The sequence below is a fragment of the Crinia signifera genome, chromosome 3, assembly GCF_055691185.1.
Source record: "Crinia signifera chromosome 3, ASM5569118v1, whole genome shotgun sequence".
NCBI lineage: Eukaryota > Metazoa > Chordata > Amphibia > Anura > Myobatrachidae > Crinia > Crinia signifera.
In genome coordinates, this window is record NC_139219.1 from 250,349,843 (window position 1) to 250,372,280 (window position 22,438).

A 22,438-nucleotide genomic window follows, 5' to 3' on the forward strand; every position below is an offset into this window, starting at 1 on the left:
CATAATGAAATGGTCATGCTGTCATACCTCGGCTCTGCTCTTATTCGGCATCACATCCACCAACACCTCCTCTATACCCCCTTACGCTGCACCACGCACCTCCACTGTGCCAAACTAGCTGTCCAATACTAGAGGAGGAGGTCAGAATAGCAGCATGTATGTAATAATGGAGGATAAGGGGACCAACTGACTGTGCTCTACAGAGAAATGGAGAACAATACACCCACGTCTCCCAAAGGCCTGACTGATTTCATTATCATGCACATCATATAAACAATTACATCTCAAATATTTTTTTTTATCAGTCATACATCTCCCAAATTGAAATAAGTAATCTTACAAACAAAACTAAATGAATGCAAATGATCCAACCTTAGACAAAGAAATTGAAATGTAATAATGACATTTCTCAAATGCATTTAGGCCAATGGCTAGGGTTTTAGATGTGTTGTTATGCATTATAAACATTGCTGTTTCTTATTTTCACTTTCCTTTCCAGCATTGTAATTCATCAAAGACATAACTTTAATTAATCTCTTTTGCTTCATTGATGCCATTCCCTTTAACATGCAAGATTACTGAAAATAGAATTTGTTCCAATGAAAGCACTGAAAATGTACGATCTCTGCAATCACATTTATTTTCATTAGGAATAAGAAATGGAACCATTTGAAGATGAATTATATATCCATGAGTAGGCCAACATTTTATAAAAATGCATTTTTGAAAACTAAAAGGTTCCATATAATGTGATTTGCTCCAGCAAAATGCAAACTTTCATTCTTACATTGTAATAAAGAGTTGTGAAAGTTTCACTTGAATTCGGAAGTTTTTTTTTTTTTCTCATTTACTATCTTGTCAAAAGAAATATGTTTCTCTTTCAAGCTGAAGCACAAATCATACAAGAAAAATGAAAAGGGCTTTCAGATTCTCAAAGAACGTATTTTGATGACGATGTATCATCACAAGTTAAGGAAGAGCTTGTACGTATCGGAAACAGATCATGAATTATATAGGGTTAGAATCCTGAGCTAGATACACTAATGCTAGCAGAGTTTGTATTTTATTTTTGGATAGTGGCTCATCGGTTGCCAGTCAGGGCAACTATTAGCACAGGGCAAAGCCTGTTGCCTGTTTACCAAGCAGGTCATAGCATTTAAGATGCAGAATTATTAACAACCCTTCCCAGTTTATAGTTTATGGAAGTGATAGTTCTTTAAAAATCTATTGAAGATGGTATGTTGTCCATATCATCTTATTAGATTCTACATCTCACATGTCCTCCTCCGCAACTCTCCCTTGCAGGTTAGTTCCAGCGTCTGACGTCATCAGCGAAGGACGCTGTGGCAACATGCGGGAGGTGACCGGACGGAGGTATGGTGGGGGCGCATGAACACGGCAACATGGCGGACCACACGGATACAGGTGAGCCCCATTATACACTGCTATTTAAGTTTAATTTGGTTCAGTTGACTATTGATGCCCTATAAGGAAGGTACGGATGCCCCCGAAACGGCACGTCAGGGCTCTTGTGGTGACTCTATTTGCCCACTGCTGTCTTCAGCCACGCTGTGCTCCAAGATTGATGAGTATTAGCCTCATGCATTTGAACCTGAAATTAAACTGCGCACAAAGTGCATTGTTGAAATATTGCTGGGAGTGCTGGTCCTTTCCTTGGATGTGTGTTGGATAATACCCATATGTCACCAATGTTGATATATATATATATATATATATATATATATATATAGAGGTAGGAACGGTGCGGCACTCCCAGCATAATAAAGAAACTCTTACACACCAATAGTGGTCAACGTTTCAATTTTTATAGAAAAATTTTCATCAGGAAAATGAAATTTTTTCTATAAAAATTGAAACGTTGACCACTATTGGTGTGTAAGAGTTTCTTTATTATGCTGGGAGTGCCGCACCGTTCCTACCTACATACCTACCCATTGTGAAGGCACCGGCTCAACATTACTGCATCTTATTGGGAGTGCCGATTCCTGGACGTTTATATATATATATATATATATATATATATATATATTTTATTTTTATTTATTTTCTCCCAACAGTGTTAACAGCGCCCTATATTAAGAATATAAATCATTTTATACTTACAAACACAACCATTATCCACTTTAAAAAAAATATTTATTAAAGTAGATAAATAAAATTATGAATTCTCCTTGTGGCTGGAGAACGTTTTGGTGTATACAGTTGTTTGTAATCACAGATGAAGCATACCCAAATTGTTTCATTACAAAGAATTCATGACTTGTGAGCTGGATTCACAGGAGGACACACACTTATTGCACCAGAAGTAGGAACCATCCTCATCTCATTTCTGTATTTGTAATAAAGAAAGTGGTGGTATATATACGGTGCTCTCTCTAAATGGAAATTACAGTGCTTTGACTGGCCAATAATTACCAAGGGTCCGAATACCTTATTTTACTCCATCAAAGTTATCTGGACATCTTGTACAAATTTTGTGAAATAGGTCTTAAAGATTATCCTTCCAAGATAATTATTTCGAAACTATTAAAGGGACACCTGAAATAACCCTACTACCAATCTAACAAGGGAGCCTTCGAGACAAGGTCCTTCAATCAGTTTAGAGGATTCATTTTTTTCTTGATTCTTAGATGTTGTTAGATTCTTAGATAGATGTTTCCAAGAGATATTTTACCCCTGATGAAGTCTTTGTGATGAAACGCATTGGGTATGCTTCATTGGTGATTACAAACAACTTTATACACCAAGATGTACTCCAGCCACAAGGTAAATTCATATTTTTATTTATCTACTTTAATAAATATTTTTATAAAAGTGTATAATGGTTGTGTTTGTAAGTATGGAATGATTTCCATTATTTATATAGGGTGCTGTTAACACTATTGGGGAAAAGGTTTTGTTTTACAAGTTCCTACTAGTAGGGAGCTCAGGGTTATAGCGACAAAAATGTAAAAACCTTTACATTTTATAGTGTAATTGTGGAGATTTTGTTGTCTATATATATATATGTGTGTGTGTGTATATATATATAAATATATATATAATCTGAAAAAAAGATGAGATGGGCGCCTCCTAGTGCAATACGTTTGTACGCTACAGTGATACCCTTCACCGTTCGTGAGATAAGCACCCCCAACAAATTCAGGTGTACCGTTGGTAGTGGTCTCTAACCACTCTGATATGCGTTCAATTGTATATAGACCTTGAATGACAAAAGTTGCCCATGCAATGTGTTAAAAATATATTTGCTTATCTGGTGAATATCCGATGCAGTCAGAGGGCTGCCCTCTGACGAAGTCCACATGACGAAACGCGTTTGGGCGTGGCCTGGCGTTGATCGTTCCTGTAGGAGTGTAACCTCTCTAACCAACTGTGCCGCCTGAGGCTACATGCGATATACATCCGCGGTGTGTGATAACCACCGCCTATGGTAAGTGATTCACTTCATACTGCACATGTTTGTGATCACCTTTTTGAACAATAAAAACAATACCTGCACTATGGAGCACTCCGCTTTTGTCTTTCTCTAGAATATATATATATATATATATATATATATATATATATATATATATATATATATGACAGAGAGAGATTATTTAATTACATCTAATCTAATCTGTGGAACACATACTGTAGATTGGGCTTAGCTTAGTTGGGAGAATCTTTCTATTAATTGCTATCTTTGAACAACACATTATATGTTCTATAATATTTTAATTTCAAAATTAGTCACTAAGACACACCCCCCATACACACACTCACACACACGCACACACATTTATGGATAGCATTGTCTGCTGGCTTCCTATGCAGTACATCCTGTAAAACATTCTAATTCTGAGACCTCATTTAGGTCCTTAGTCTGGTTGACTCACAAGGCTTATGGGTTACTGTTATCCTGAAGATGGGGGTCACCGAACACCGAAACTTCGATTTTAGGACTTTTTGGATTAAAAGAGTCCTTACTTTCAGCTTACTTCTTGTCTCTGAGTGCCGCCTTCATGTGTATTATATAATTGCATATACTGGCACTCGTGAAATCATATGGTTACTTGCCCAGTGCCAACTGCAACAATCCCATCAGTTGGAATCAATAGCTATTGCACATACCCAGTGGCACTCAGAAATTAAAAAACACACATCAGCAGCTTCTCTCTGTAACGTTTTAGCCTTTATTGACTTTTGTCAAACATCATACATACAAAAATACATTGTAAACTCACCCTTTAAGTACTGCAGTGTATCTCTCATCTGTACTGGGAATGGTGTACACTTCCATGCAAAGGGACACATGTCAGGGTGCGTGTCCATGACTTAATCCATGTGTGCCCGTTGTCATAGCAATGCGGCTTTAACACTGTGAATGCAATAATGAACAAACAGTAGGTGATATTTTTAGCAAGCCCCGCACTGCTGTCTGTGAACAATAACATTATAAACTCATAACCACAAAAGACTGACACATCTAAAAATATATACACACATATATTGCGGGACTTGATATTCTGTGATCGTAAAGTGATATCTATATAACAATTTATATATAAAGCAGTTTTTCTCTAAAAAGTCACTTTTCTATATTGTTTATTGCCTTAAATAAGAACTATATCTAAACTATATTTTTCTTTTATAAATACTGTAGTTCTATATAATTGAATTCATAGTGTTAAAGCCTTGTTGATATGACAATATATACTGTATATGGCTGATCACCCTTATTTTTTATAGGTATAGTTATTTATAATGAATTGTTACATTATATTCAATTGTGTTGAGTATTAATTCAGTGAATCTCAGTGCTGTTCCAATTTTTCTATATATTGTATATTCTATGGGGAACTGACACACCCCGGGAACAGTAGCTTCTTAACATCGCCCTATGGTTCTTTTTTCTATATGGATGAAACCACAAACTGCATCAATGGTTTATATCTTTGGTTCCCTCTAAGAATGTGACTGGAAGAAAGGATATCAATGCCTTTACACATTTTTTTGAATCATGATTTTGAGAGATTCTTTACCTTGCAAAGTATAACAGTAATTGCTATTTTTAGAGTTTTAGACATACTTATTTTTGTACTATAAAATATTAATCTCTAGTGTTAACTTTACAAAAGAAACTCCAACTGCATGCAAAACTGTCAGTATTGCTAACAGCGTTTAAGTTGCCAAACCACAAAGTTCTTAACTCCAAACTATGATGTAAAACTCAAGCAAACATTAAGTTAATTCTGGCATTCAGTATATTGTGTCCAAAATGAAATGCCTTGCTTATTCGTACTGTACTTGTGTAGCACATTTAATGTATATTAGTGTACAGCATCCATACAATACAATACAATACATAAAATGGACATGATGGCCCTAATTCAGATCTGATCGCAGTAAAAATGTGTTCTCAAAATGGGCAAACCATGTGCACTGCAGGTGCGGCAGATGTAACATGTATAGAGAGAGTTAGATTTGTGTGAGTTATTTTGTTTCTGTGCAGGGTAAATACTGGCTGCATTATTTTAACACTACAATTTAGATTTCCGTTTCAACACACCCCACCCAAATGTAACTCTCTCTGCAAGTTACATCTGCCCCACCTGCAGTGCACATGGTTTTGCCCATTCTGAGAACAAATTTGTACTGCGATCATATCTGAATAAGGGCCGATATCCAGTGGACAATTCTTTTCTAGCTATTTATTGATTTGCAAATGATTTTTAAATAAAAATATATTTTTTTTAATTGTTAAAAACTAGTTACTTTCTATAACGATAAAGTATCTTTTGTTTTGTAGCATTGCTGTAGTTTGTGTGTATTTCATAAAATATTTGTTTATCACTAGCGTGTTTGTAATACTGAAATATTGTATTCAAATGTATCTTTTCTTATTTACATTTAAATGAAGACGTGGCAGAGGGCAACTGCATAACACAGCCCCATAAATACATTTTTATTTTAGATAAATTATAATATTTCAAAGCAATTGAACTCACTGAATAATATAATTATAATGTGAACATTCAAAGTAATTACCCGGTATATTTTTGTCATTGATGGAGGGCTGTGCTTTAGATTACAGGACAAAGTTCTACAATATAAAATGGAGAATGTGCTACACATCTGTTGCTGCAGCTGCATAATAATAAATAGCTTGTCTCCTCAGCAGCCGTTAAGCAGAAGAAAGAACTTTTAATCCTAAATAAGCTTGAATAAGAGTGGGTTCCAATAAACTAAGAGCTCAGAAAAATACCCAGCGTTCACTGCTTTGACTAGGCCACTCAAACTTTATTGCCACTGAGTATGAAGATGATGATGTTGTTGATGATGATCATATACTGTATTAGCATACTGCAGTAATAAATGCTGCTTAAATTACAAACAGGACTGTGGTTTTTACAATGAATTTAGATTAATTTCAATAAGTACTGTAAAATGAAGGCATAGACTGAGCTTGTTTTTTAAAGGCATTAAACATGTTGCAAACTTTAGTAAAATCATTTCTTTAATTGATCTATCACTTACAGTTTAGAAGAAATAAGAAAGTGAAGCTAATCTATGTCAAACCACAAAGTATTTATTTCAATTTCAAACTGATAACTCATCTAACAGAAAAGGATCCACCCGATACCTGTTATAACCATTGTGTACATGATGTGCACACATCTGGTCTATAAGTGCCCTAATGCTTCTCTTTTAGCATAATTAGGAAGGCATATTATTGTTAAGAAAAGCCCAGCTATAGTAATTGTTTATTTGTCATCTGTGGTTTTACAGCAGCTTGACTTGCCTTCTTCTAATTACAGGAGAGAATAATAATGTGTGCATGTACTGTACTGAAAATGTCACCAATGCTGTACAAGCACACTTACCATCAGCAGATATTCACTGATGTTTTTTTATATGAACAAAAACATTTAGACATCATTAATTACTAAACTATTAAAATAAATTCAGTTGTGTTCAAACTTAATGTAAATGAATGCAGTAAATTAATAGTAAATAAAGTTATATAGGAATAGGAGTATTTTAAGTACATTAGAGATATGCAGGTTTGGTTTTACCCGGATTTATATGGTTCTTATAGACAAATTATAGCAATTTTGGATTTTTCAGATTGACTATCAGCTGTCATGTGTTTTGGATAGCCAATAAGATACCACTTTGAGATCCGAGTAAATACAAACCTGCTCATCTCTAGATAGGAATGTAATTGTCTGATTAGTCCACCTCTGAACAGATAAGATAAGGCATACTTACAGTTTGAGAAGGGTCTCCTCAAGATCACACTCATTGATATGTGCTGCTTGAGCTATGCTTGTTATGTTTTCAGTAAATGTGTATATTTATTAAAAATGTGGGTTCCAGAAAAATCTAGAATGTTTTTTTGCTCCTTTTTAGTGCACATACATATGCTTTCACAATGAGCTTTCTATACAGGTAAATTGCACGTACAGTATGTCTATATAAAGATGCTGTGACAGAGGGTGGTGTGTTGAGTTAAAATGAGCCTAGCAAAGACACCTTAAAATGCAAATTTGCCTATTTGATGGTCCTCCAATCATGAAGCAAGTTGCTATTTGATGATGATGGTGACAAGGGGCCACATCAGCAATGGGCCAATGAGCTGCTTCTGGTCCTATAAATATGCCATGGATGTCCCCCTGTATTTCCATGAATAAGCATCAGGCTAAACCACAGCAGTAGGAGTAGTAATGTCATACCAGAGGGACACACGTTAATATCGCCAAAACATTTACCTTCCCCAACTAGCTAGCCCAGGCCAGGAATTCTTGGGAAGTTGGACCACCCCCAATAAAAGAGGTTGCTCCTCCCAAGCCTGGTGCTATCCCCAACACCCTGGGAAACGAGTGAGCTTATAGTGTGAAATTAGAATGAAATATGAAATATTAGCCATTGCAGTGTGACTACAGATGCCAGAAAGCCTGGAATGCATGCCAGCACTTGTAAAAGCATAAGTTCCAGCATATCTGAATAGTAAGAGCTTGCGATGACCTATAGTGTAACTTCAAAGGAAATAGCTAAAAAAAAAGAAATAAATTGTTATAATATGATAATAGAATTCCACAGTGCCTAACAAAGTACATACACAAATGAGCCAAACAATAAAACAGAAACCTACAGTAGAAGACAATTAAGTACATGATATCTGTGTTTGATGAAGATGTGGGCGCAGGCGTAATGGGCCCTACACACATGCCGATGTGTGTAGGGCGACCTAGCTGTGCTAGGTAGGGCCGTTCTGCTCCTCTGTCGCTCGGCCAGTGACAAAGACGCGCGGGGACGCGCATTGCTGTTGATATAGCCCCCACACACACACCGATGTGAGGGCATTGTACTGCCAGCTCCGATTCTGTTCAACTTATTAAATTTGCGGACGATATTGCCATTCTAGGTCTCATCTCTCATGATGATGAGTCAAAGTATAGGTTGGAAGTGTCCAAATTGGAGTCATGGAGCAGTGAGAATTGTTTGATCCTGAACGTGAGCAAGACAAAAGAAATGATCGTGGATTTTAGAAAATTACACAAGACTACATATTGCCCAATGGTTTTAAATGGTCAACAGGTGGAGACTGTTGATTCTTTTAAATTTTTGGGTGTAAATATATCTAAGGACCTTTCATGGAGCACTCACATCAATATTACCGTCAAAAAGGCCCACCAGCGTATGTTTTTTCTTAGGAAACTGCGCTTGGCTGGCATGAGTGAGAGAACTTTGGTGAGCTTTTACTCATGTGTGATTGAGAGTGTCCTCACTTACGGTGCTGTGGCATGGTTTGGTCCCTGTTCGGCAGCTGACCGTAAGTCTTTACAGAGGGTAGTGTCAGCTGCAGGTAAAACGATTGGGGTAGTCTTACCAAGTTTACAAGATATTTTTAAAAAGCGACTTCTCTCTAAGACTAATAGTATCCTGAGGGATCCCACCCACCCAAATAGTGATCTCTTCTCCTTACTTCCATCAAATAAACGATACCGTTCAGTCTTATGTAAAACCAAACGATATAGGGAGAGTTTTTTTCCAGTATCAATCCGCACTTTAAACACTTTAAATATTTTAAATGCTTAGGGTTATTTATGATCTACGCACAATCCTGTAGTCAAGTGTACCTCTTTTTTAATGTTTCTGTATTTGTACTGTTTACAATTTATTTTCGTTTAATGTTCATTGTATGTGGACGTTTTATGATAAATAAAGATTCTATTCTATTCTATTTTCTAAGCGACTTTGCCAAACTAAGCAAAATCGCTTAGAAAATGCCTTAATATCGGCATGTGTGTAGGCCGTATAAGTCTAGGTACACACAATTCCACAAAGCAGCACAGGAAGAGGACCTAGCACAGTAGATGATCTAGCTCAGTACACAAATGACATAATGTAGTACAGAAGGCAGAAAGGTAGTCAAATCAGAAGACAAGAGCTGTTAACATGCAAGGAATACACATGCAAATTTGGTACAGTTCTAAGGCCCGGAAGAAAACCATGTACAGTAGCATTGATTGACAGATGAGTTCCAAATGTATGGTAATTGGGAGTGTGACCTTAAGTTCAAACAGATGTTATCTTTATGAGCATTTGCACATTGAAGACCACATTATCAGTAACTAGCTTTCTGTCTGTAGCCCAAGCAATGGTACTCAAGACCTAACACCCACAGGATCTGGCCAACTTCATAAACTACATTGATTTGGACCATATGAATGATGAATTTAAGGCTTACTCAACATACCAAAGAATATCAAAGTAGAAGAGAAAAAGTACTCTCTTTTATTTGGGGGCACTCTTTTAAATTGTCAAAGGTATTTAACAAGAAGTAGTTGTAAAATTTAACTTTTAATAATCATTTAAAATACAAGTTAACAGACATACAGACATACAACACCAAACATAGATATCATAGGTAGAATACGGGTAATTTTATAGAATAATTATGTACTGCCACCGCCACGTCACTATCTACCATACTACAGCTGGATTATTTAACTCAATTGTGGTATTACACATATTCAGAACCTATGCATGTATATTTGTAAAACATCTCTGTGTCACTTGTGCTCAGGTCACATCCCTTCCCAAATTCCCCGCCCTTCCCCCTTTCCCCTCAAAAAATACCAAAGAATATGACAGCTGTGTAATCAATTTCCATGTTGGGTTTTGGTAACACTGCTTGTAAGCTAAAGAAGTACCTTCATATTATCAAAATAGTAATATGCAGTACAGCACTCATCAAACCAAAGTTAGCAAATGAATTATGACACACTTGTGTCAACACAGCCTGCACCCTGTGTCGCACAGTGTAAAAGACACACAGTTACTTTCCTAGTTCTGGTTCTACTCATGGACTCCACAAACTGACAATATGCTATTAGTTATATGCTGGGCAATATTGTATTGGGATTGCATTATTATCTTGTATAGTTATATCTTATTATATTATATGATATATTTGGAACAATAACAAATAACAATAACAGCCTTGTGAGTCTACGAAACTCCGCCCGGCGAACGAATGACCGCCCACCCTCCTCCCCCTTGAAGTGTGGGTTTGCCCGCACAGGCAGCGAATGGATGCTTTGCATAAACATCCATTCGCATGCCTCGACCCTCGAAAGATGTGGTGCGTGCACGCATATGGGCGGGCAACTGACATCCGGTGATGCCAGCTGCCTGCCCCCCATACCCGTGTCACTGTCTCATTACCATAAGAATGCCCAGAGATCTCATGGGAACGACCATGGAACGCTGGGCTTTCCCATATGGTAATGGGGCAGCCCGGTGTCCCCCGCACGCCATCATGGGTGCATGCACCCGGCGAACTGAAAGTTTGCCGTGGTGCACACACCCTACATCGGCACATGCACAGACACGCACCTGCGCAGACGCGCACCATCAGTCCTCCATGCGATTGCACAGAGGACTGAATGGATTAGAATATCCCCCTTTATTGCACCATGTGTATGCAACTTTAGCCAGAGTGTGATACTTAATATGTGAATAAGCCCATTGCGCTAGGTCCCCTGACTGTACCATCAGATGAAATCAGGGTGACATTACAGTAAGTAGTAAATATTTTATCTATGGAGCTGCAGGTAATCTGTGTACAGGAACCCAGCCAGCTTGTCTACGCTACTCATACTCTGACACCCTGACTGATCTGGCAGAAATATGAATAGACATACAGATAGTGGTAGATGCTCAAATTAGTTCAGTAAAACTTTTCAGGTACATGCAAGGGAGGGGTTAATACTTAGTAAGTAACAAGACATTGGTTCCCCCGGCACACTGAATAGTTTTAGCAACCAATCTTGAACACTACATAATAATAGAATTCAGAGATATTGGTTACATGTACCTGCGCAGGTGTATGATATGCCCCCAAGCCACGTCAAGGCTTCTCTGTATATTGGGGGTCCCTAGCGCTATATCTAGGTGCAGGGTGTGGCACCCCAAAAACTATCATAAGCTAGGAGGCCCAGTGCGGCATGCCAGTGAGAAATATGAATAGACAGGGAAGGGCAAATGATGACAAGTGAGCTCAGACTGGGGGTAAGGATTTCTGCAGAGAAGGGTTAAGGTGTGAACACGGGGGAGATATTGTGTGACATAGGTGGGAATATGGTTACTGAGCGACCATATTGCCAGTGATTTGGAGTGCTGCTGGCGATAAATCACCAGCTGCGCACTCCCGTGTGCACTCCCTAATGGTCGCTGGTCACAGGAGCATGCTCCTGCAACCAGCGGCTTCCCCCGATACTCACTGAGCAGGAGGTCAGTGCCGGGGAGATCAGCGATGCTCTCCCCCGCCCTGTGATGCTGCTCCCTCCCTTCCCCCCACCCCGTAGCAGTGTCACCTTTTCATCGCTGATGTTCATTTGGACCCAAGACGGTTTATACTAGATGATGTGGTGTTTCTCTTTAATTCAGTAAATTGCACAATGCAAAATACAGAGATGATCCAAATCCTTGTGCAGCTCAAAGTATTTTATTTTTACAGAAAAAAAAGATAATGTATAACAAAGTACTGAACATATTCCAAAAACATCTGGAGGTTGGGAAAGAGTTAGATGTCTGCTGTAGCGTGAAGACAATCGGATTTTCATATTGAAGATGATGCAACTCAAGGGAAACAATGCAATATTTTAACTTAAATGCTTATAAACAACAACTTGTAAAGTTATTATTAAATGGTAACAAGCATAATTGTGTTAACCTTAGATGTATTTTTAGAATAAAATATACAGTAGATTTGATTTTTTTGTATTCTCGTTATTTTAAGTTGATAGTATATACCTGATGACAGTTTACAAATAAAACTGAAATGTTGACAGTAGGTTAGACAACTAATGTTTCTCCTTGGAGACCTGTGTGTGCTGCATTTTATCTGTTACATATTCTATGCAAAGGGCACCCATGCAAGTTTGACTGTCTTTCGGATTAAGTGCTGGCCTGTTATTCTATAGTATTTTAAAAAAAAACATAAAAACAGCTAAAATCTGATTTTTTTTTTGTTCCCAGTCTATTATTGACCTCAATAACATTAATTTCCACACATTTCCAGTTTATTCTGAACACCTCACACTATTGTTTTTTGCAGCAAGGTAACATAGAAACATAGAATTTGACGGCAGATAAGAACCATTTGGCCCATCTAGTCTGCCACTTTGTTTACCCTTCAGGTAATTTCAACCCTTTTTAATCCTTATTTCTTTGTAAGGATATTCATATGCCTATCCCAAGCATGTTTAAATTGTTCTACTGTCTTAGGGTCAGATGTATCAAGCTTCAAAAAGTGATAAAATGGAGAGTGATAAACAGCAAGCCAATCAGCTCCTATCTGTCATGTTATAGACTGGGTTTGAAAAATGAATGGTAGGAGCTGATTGGCTGGCTGTTTATCACTCTCCATTTTATCACTTTTTGAAGCTTGATACATCTGGCCCTTAGCCTCTACCACCTCTGATGGGAGGTTATTCCACTTAAGGTAGCTGGATGACTATGCAAAGTGGGCGGCACAAACACCTGGAACATCTAGCAGTGGCACTGCAGTGACAGACAGGATGGCAGTTTTAAAACTAGGCCAGAAGGAGCACATAATGGAAAAAAAAAGATGCAAAATGGAATCAAAACATGCACAGTTTAACAAACTAATAATTTCAGTGACAGGGTCTGGCACACCTGTGGCTGAAATTATTGGTTGGTTTGGACCCCCCACCAAAAAAGTGTGCTTCTAAGTCTGTTGTATAAGCCCAGGGATGCTTCGTATTAATGGAAATGGAGGAAAAGGAATAAAAGATCAGGTAACAATTCCTACTAGTAGTGCTGAAGCTACTGGCACCAGTCATGACACTGATATGCAAGTCCATCAACATCATCTGCTCAGACTGATGCATAATGTCATAGAGGAATGTAAAATCAAACCACCTAAACTTAATAATAATATAACACAAAACAATTTTAACTATCTAAAGAGAAATGCTAACTCGGCAACATGCTATTTGCAAGGAAAGTCTAAGGTCTTTATCTATGTTCATGACTGGTGGTTCAGCTTCTCAAGAAGATGGAAGCCCAACTCCCTCTCTAAAAATTAAAAAAAAAATAAAGCTTGTTAAAGCACAGGAAATAACTGTGCATTCAGGTATCACAAGTCCCCAAGCAGAGTCCAAATGTGTCTACGGATTGTGATGTCTAGGCCTGACCCTACCAATACTGATTGCAGTGTAAAGTAGAGAGGATATGGTTTATTTTTTATGAGGCAACATTGGAGACAGTTGTTGCCCATGGGATGAAAAAGCACAACAATTCACCTCTTCTGTCTGGAATTATTTATTTCATTTCTACCCAAATCCAGAATACAACTGTTAAGCCACATATAGTTTTTTTTTAAAGCCATAGTAAGAAGGAGTAAGGATGTCAACCATCTAGAAAGTAACATTCCCTCTTATATGTCACTTGCAGCCCATTCATCAAAACCCAAAAGTTATTGTCAAATTCAGAAACTTTGGCTTAGAGCGTAATCAGTCCAGCGACACCTAGCTCCCTTTTTTCGGTTGTATCCAAGCGCCAGAAATCCACGCCAACAACCTCATCATCAAGTGCCTCTTCAATCAGGATCGTAAGTAGTCCTGTAGGCAATGTCATAGGCATGACAGACTCATACTGACATGATATGTAAGGGTTGAAAAATACATCAGTCCATTAAGTTCAACCTATCTTTACAATTATACTATTTACAAGGAACAAGGAAGATGAAGTATGACAGTAGTCACCCAGTTGCAAACAGATTACTGGGGCCATAGCAACTATGCTATTGTTAGATGTGCATCCAATATCTGCCAATAGTGCAGTATGATGTTGATGGACGTACTGTGTTCCTGCTCTGGATTCCACTTCACTTGACAACCAATTCCCAGGCTGGACAAGGGACATTTTAAATAAGTGTCATTAGTGTCCTCACTTAGAAATGCCATTGTACCCACTGTCCACTTAACCACCAAAATGTGGACAAGTGGAACAGGACAAAGTAAGAACTAAATAACTGATGGCTCACCACCAACAGCAGCAGAAGCATCTCACAAACACCAACTCATTCCTAGGCAGGTTATGCTGGGTATGACCGGTTTCAGTAAGATAAGAATGCTGAGAAACATGTAGAGACACTGACAGACATCATTGCACAATGTCTTACCCCACTTGGACTCTGGTGATATGTAATATTTATTTATTTTTATTCATTACCAGTTATTTATATAGCGCACACATATTCCGCAGTGCTATAAGACTATGGGGGAAAATTTGAGAAGAGATTGTTAACACTATGCGCTGCTGAACTTAGAGTAATGCTTGGTGAACCACGCTGAATAAAAGGACAACTGGACACACTGTGAATATTTAGACTTTATATTTCATATAGGAAAAATATATATTAATAAAAACAAGGTACTTGTGTATTATCACGGCGCCCCCGATTTCCATTGCAAGGCATTGTACAACCCAAAAATTGCGTTGCATCGAATCGCACGCGATGCAATGGGACGCGACTTCACCCGATTTTAAGTTGTATGCTCCCCAGACCCGATTTTTGATTGTACACCCACCCTGATGGGTAATGAGTATGTTAAATGCCCCCCCATTGTTAATGCCACCCCACTATCAACGCCAACCCGAAGTGTGGGAAACGCAGCGAGCCTGCGAGGGGCGGCGGTACGTGTCCTCTGACCTTTTCATACCCCCACTATCCACGTTGGCGTAGAGTTGATTTTATATAGTGTGGAAAGCGCAGCGAGCCACCGAGCCCGAAGCATGGCGAGCGCACGCGGAATACGAGCCAGAAGCGTGGCGAGCGTAGCGCGCCCCGTGAGGGGAAGCGGAATACATGTTAAGTAATCCACGTCCGCTCACCATGCTTCGGGCTCTTATTCCACGTCCCCACGCGGGGCTTGCTGCGCTTGCCACGCTTCGGGCTCACTATATAAATAAATGTGCGCTCGCCACACTATATAAAATCAACTCCACGCCGACATGGATAGTGGGGGTATGAAAAGGTCAGAGGACGCATACCGCCGCCCCTCGCGGCCTCGCTACGCTCGCCACGCTTCGGTTTGGCGTTGATAGTGGGGTGGCGTTAACAAAGGGGGGGCATTTAACATACTCATTACCCATCAGGGTGGGGATACAATTAAAAATCTGGTCTGAGGAGCATACAACTTAAAATCGGGTGCAGTCGCGTGCAACAAAACCCAATGGTTTCTTCTATTTTTTACACTTTCTCAGCCCAGTACCCACAGCCCAGGGATACCGGGGAAAGCACCAGGCTTCAGCCTGGCCAGGTAAGTCCTGGAGGGGGGGGGACCCTTTATTGGGGGGGTCCCCACTCCCCCAGGACTCCTGGCCAGGCTGACTGGTCGGTAAGGTTAATGCTTTGGCCGGGGGGACTTGTATAAAAAGTCTCCCCCGGCTGTGGCATTACCCTGCTGGCTGGTTGGGCCTGGGGCTGGTTCTAAAAATACAGGGGGACCCCTATTCATTTTGTCTACTGGATTTTGGGAACCAGGCCCAGCCTTGGGGCTGGTTTTTAAAAATACACGGAACCCCTATTTGGCCGGTTTTCTGATTTTTTAAAACCAGCCCGGCTCTTTCGGCCTGGTGCTGGTTATGTCCGTGGGGGGGATCCCACGCCATTTTTTTATCCTTTTTTTTACACTGAAGCCTGCACGGATCCGACTGATCCATGCAAACTGAAGCCAAATACGCCTAAAAAATTAAGTGTATTTTCCAGGCATACTTGGACGGCAATTAGCGGGCGTATTCGGCCGGTTAGTAAATTAGGTATCACCATTCTTTTGAATGGTGATTCCTATTCATATTCTGTTGATGCATTCCTATTTGTAAATACAAATGTACTATAAATAGGAATACGGATGGACATATTTTCGGGATAGTAAATCCTGAAAATACGTATAAAATAGGCATATTTTTGGATACGAATACACCTATTTTATACGAATTAGGCTTAGTAAATTTCCCTCCATCAGTCACTGCCCTAGTGGAGCTTATTATCCATACTCCCTTACCACATGTATTGTATGCAAACACATTCATTGTACTGTAGGGATAATTTATGTTGTGAGACAAATAACTGCAAATTCCAAAAAGTCCCATGTTTTTCTGACACAATTCATTATATACAGTAGCAGAGGCTAATTTTATGCCAAAAATGACAGGGGCATGCAGTAGATGCTGTGGACAGCCCGAAAAGGGTGGTCAATCTGTTGAAATCAGATCACTGTATTTTGGCCATTGTACTTAATACCAGGCAGGGCCACCATTAAGGGGGTGCAAGTTGGATTTCTGTCCTGGGCCCTGCCGGTCTGACAGACAGGGAGGGCCCAGGCTGCTTCATTGCTAAGTGCCATAATGACGTGTCGGGGCAATTGAGCAGACCGCAGAGGAGCGGCCATCCTGGGGGGGCCTGTCTAATTTGTCAGTCCCGGACCCCACAATTTTTAATGGCAGCCCTGATCCCAGGTATTATAAACCTGTGTCTTTGATGGACACAAATCTACAGAGACACAAAAAGCTGTTGGTGAGAAAATGGTCAGATCAGCGGAATGTTATATGATGATATTATTTACAGCTTTTTATATAAAGGGCAGCATATTCCATTGTGAATTACAATTGGAACAACAGTGATAAAGCAAACTTGGTAGTACTAGTAATAGACCGATATAGAGGCAGGAGGGCCCTGCTTGCAAGCTTACAATCATGTAATATATTGGCAGGACAAAGATACAATGTATGGACTTGACTGATACAGCAGAGCAGGTCATCCCCAGACTGATAGTTTAACACAGCACTGTATCACTGGATTGGACTAATACAGCAGAACAGGTCACCCCTAGACTGATGCACCAGCACTGATACAGCACAGGACAGCACCACTGGATTGGATTGATACATTAGAGCAGGTCACCCCCATAATGATACAGCAGAGCCACTCCTGACTGATACAGCAGAGCAGGTTGACACCCCATGCAAAGCCACTTTAATGCACAGACTAACATGTCCTCTCACTACCCTCTCCAGGACTGGAGTGAAGATGGCACTGAGTCGCGGGTCTTATATAGGATCCTGATCTCATGAAAATCCGACAGTGGGATGATGACATTTTGCCTCGTTCTGGGATCCGAGTTCAGGCGGGAAGACCCAACCGTGCTTGGATGTGGATCGCAAAGTCTGGCAGCGTTCCGATTTCAGAAATCTGAATACACTCAGCCCTAATATATATACCTACAGGAAGGAGCTCCCATGTTATAGGGTATTCCAGACTCCCCACATGTTAAGTAACAGACTAAACTCTCTGGACCTTCAAAACAAAAGTGATGTGATGTGAACAAACTTACCTTTAAAGGGTTATTTAGGTTTGCCTCATTGCTCTCACTCTGGCAATGGTGGGTGGGACATCCAGGTGCCAGTTGTTGGCCCGACATCTAAATCCCGACTGTTCAAATGCCTGACAGTCGGGATCCTGACTGACAGGGGCTAGAAATGAGTCATTGTGTACTACTTAAATTCCACTAGCCTTGTTCAATACGATGTAAGCATATACTTTAATAATAAATTGAATCAATATAAAACAAAATGTATAAGATTGTATTTAATGTATCCTGAGCCCACCTTTGTGTTCTTGAGTTCTAGTTTTGTCTTGTAAATTATTAAAGCTTTGAAATTACAGACATTCTTGTCTGAATACCTACACATCTGACAACTCGGACCATAATTCATTTACTCCTATAAGTCAATACTGAGCCAAAATCTTTTCAATGCCTTCTCTATAATGAAAGGGTTAAGGGAGATGGGGCTGTATGGATGGTGTAATGGTTAGTATTACTGCAGGACAGCATTGGTTAGTATTACTGCCTGACAGCACTAAGGTCATGGCCCTAACTGTGTGGAGTTTGTATATTCTCCCTGTACTTGCATGGGTTTACTCTGGGTACTCTAGTTTTCTCCCACAGTCCAAAAATATACTGGTAGGTTAATTGGCCCCTAACAAAATTAACCCTAGATTGTCTGTGTGTGCATGTACATGTGGTAGGGAATATAGTTTGTAAGCTCCACCAGGGCAAGGACTGATGTGAATGTTCAAATATTCTCTGTAAAGCGCTGCTTAATATGTGTGCGCTATATAAGAAACTTTAAATAAAAACATTACCAAATAAAAAAAAATATTTTCAATATATCTGCTGATGTCAACCCTATTGTTCCAAGACAGCAGTCACTAACTGAAAAACTTGAAATGATTTATGCTACATGTTTAGCATGGTGCAGTACAGATGGAGCCTGCTTCATACAGTAGGGGTCTGGCATTCGGATTGCCAACCGCCAGCCCCCACCAATGGAAGCGTGTGCATGAGTCCCCTTCCAATGGATCTCCCCGCTGGTCCCCACACCTCCCCGCTTGTCCCCACCGAGCGCCCCCACCTCCCCGCACCCCCACTAACCCAGCCCGTCTCCCTGAAGTGGAGATGGGCAGGGTTAGCATCCCCCACTGCCAAGAAACTGGGATGCGCGTGCGTGTGAGATGCTTGCACGTCCTAGTTAGAGGGAGCGCCGTCTCGCCAGCTGGGGCATTCTGGTGAGCCCCAGCGCTGGCTGAGAGGCGTTCCATCTGTAGGTCTTCATGCATACTTTGTTAAAATAAATTGTTATTAAGTAAATAAGTATTAGTATATTTTTGTTTCTATTGCGAAGGTAAGGTGTCTATTATATTTTCAATACAATCTGTACCTGGCTTGATTTTTCTGCTGTGCATTCTCTCTGCAAGTCCATTATAGGATATATCCACCCGCAGAGTCATTGCCTTTGTTGTATCAATTAATTTAAGAACTGGGGTTTCAATTACAAACTCCTTCAGTCACTCAAGCACTTGCTGACTGACACGTTCCCAATTTCACTGTTCTTTTGTTTCACTGGCTTCTAATAAACCAATCACTATGAAAGATTGCATAAACTTAGCGAGTTAATTTATCATTCCCAAAATGCATTCACGCTGTTTATATCCTGGCACCAGATTTTTTTTGACAGCTTGAATTTTGCGTTTCTTTCTCCTAGCCTAGTCATCTGAAATTAGTACGTGTCCAGTTTGTTTAATTCCTGCAAGCTGTAGACTATATCCTATTGTTCTAGCTGTGCATTCCTGATTTTTAATATCACACTAAATATTTACACTATTTACAGTATTGTACTTTTACACTTTGAGCACATTTGAATTGCCAGTACATTACCTAGTGCAGGCATGTCCAAACTGTGGCCCTCCAGCTGCTGTGAAACTACACATCCCAGCATGCCTGGCCATAGTTTTAACATTCCTTAATAGCAAAACTGTGGCAAGACATGATGGGACTTGTAGTTTCAAAACAGCTGGAGGGCCATAGTTTGGACATGCCAGACCTAATGGGCTCAGCACTGAATTGAAAGATTGAAAAAGTAATGGTATTAATGAGAAACCATATTTATTGTCCATAAATTAATGGTTTATTTGCATTTTTTTTTGTTTGTTTTTTGTTTGTTTTTCTGAAACACTTTATATTATCAGTAAATTTTTATTTTTAACAGGACAGAATATGTTTTTATTAGCAGTCATATAGGGCTTACATACTGTTCAGTGCTTCACAGAGAATATCATACAGACACATATACACAGGAGGGCAGGGTTGTGGACTGGCCATTTGGCACTTCTGGCAATGCAAGGGACTAAAGGAAATGTGGGCTTGTCCAGGCACAGAGAGAGACAAGATGGCTTTCTGGCTCTCTCTTTGTCTGCCCCCCTAGCCATCATTCATGTATTGAAGAAATATGGGGGTATGCCATGCGGTCCAAGGTTTATGGACCAGAATTTCAGTACAGTATATCCATGACTCAGCAAAAATGGTTAAATTAAATTAGATAGGTAGAAAATTGAGAGACAACCAATCAGCTCCTCATTTTTTAAACACAGGCTTAAAAATAAATGGCAGAAGATGATTGGCTGTCACTTTATCTCTACTAATTTTATCTCACTCCAAGATTTGATAAATTACCCCCGGGTGTTATAGAAGGCCATAGCACTATTATCATGGTGGTCTGACAGCTTGAAGTAGATGTGCTCCTGGTGTTTTCCTTTAGCGAAATATTTTTTTTTTTGTGTTTGATACATATTTGCATTGTAATTTTTCACTTCATGGTAATTTATCAACAATATTTATTTATTTGCATAGTATTCAGAATCTAACTTTCTAGCCTTTCTTCATTACATTTTAGAATTTGAATAATCTTTAAATTTGACAAACTTTACTTTTACCAATCCCCAATCAGCAATCAGAATGAAGAAAAAAATTATAACCAGCAGCTGAATCTCTGGCATTTTATATGGATACAAGACAGACTTATACATTAAACACATACAGTATGTGTTTAGCAATTGCGATGTTTAGCCTCCCTTTTCCCCTAAAAAATAACTATTTAGAAAAGTTCTGTTAAAGGAACTTACTATTACCGATGTTTTGTTTTGTACAGGGTCTCAAATGCAGTTTAATGGCTAACCATAAACTCTACCCTCTGCCAGCCTGAGTCCAACCATCCCCACACACACACACACACACACACGCACACACACACACACACACACACACACACACACACACACACAGACTAACTGTTCCCTTCATTAGTGGAACCCTAGCCCCCCCTACTTCTTCCTCAGCAGTACTATAGCCTTCATACTTACTGCTTCAGTGTGTAAAATGTCTAGTTGCGAAACTGACAGTCAGGGCCGGCGCCACCACTAGGCAGGTCTAGGCATTTGCCTAGGGCGCTGGCCACTGGAGGGCGGTAGTGAGCTGGAAAGCTACCACCACAGCAGCAGCAGAGGAGCAGGAGAGCCGGAGGAAGGAGCAGGTGTTCGGTGAGTGAACACTCCACCCCCAACGGCAGCCACATCGCACTCACACACACACACACACCCCGCAGCCCCATCGCGCGCACCCCCCTCCCAAAGGCGGCCGGGTAGCTCCCCTCCCGCCTGGGGCGTTCTGTTGCCTAGCACCGGCCCTGCCGACAGTCAGGATTGTGAGTGTCAGGATACCAACGAATACCCTCAAGTGATGTTTTTCTAAAAGATCATACACATACTTCAGTTATGAATATTTTGTAGGCAGGTAGTACTTATACTCATTTCCAACACCTAAACTTCATCAGAAGCCCATGCAACTGCTCAGCAGTAACATGGTGATTTAAACCATAAAGACATAATAAAAACCCCAAGCAGAGAAAAATTTGTGAAATTATATAATACATATGGCATCAAGATCTCATATATGCAATATTTATTTATTCAGTGCCTAGTAAAAGACTATTTATATATTCTATAATGTTTATATATTCTATATAGAGCGAAAGATATGTATGTAATCTTTCTCACTTATTATTTGCAAATTAAAGAATTTGCCTGTAAATACATTGTCTCAGTTTATTGCTCTTCAGAGTTTGACTTGGTTTTGACCTGAATAAATTGAGTTAGTTTAAGCTGAAACCATTTATATACAAATCTAATGCATTCTGCTCATGAATCCGAGATTGTGCCTTTAATTACCAGCTGCTGCAAATATTTTCTTCTGATCATTTTGGATTTCATTATATGCCAGCCCCAACAAACTGTGTGTTCCTTATTGCCGTCTGTGTTCGAATAGCCCACCTGTTTTCAATTTGTCCAACTTCCCAAGACCACATTAGCCTCTGTACAATGTATATCGCTGCTGATTGACAGCTGCCTGTGTATGTCAATAACCCACTCATATAGCATATTGCTAAAGTGACAATAAAGTTTTGATAGTAACACACTAAAATGACATTAGAATCTGAAAAC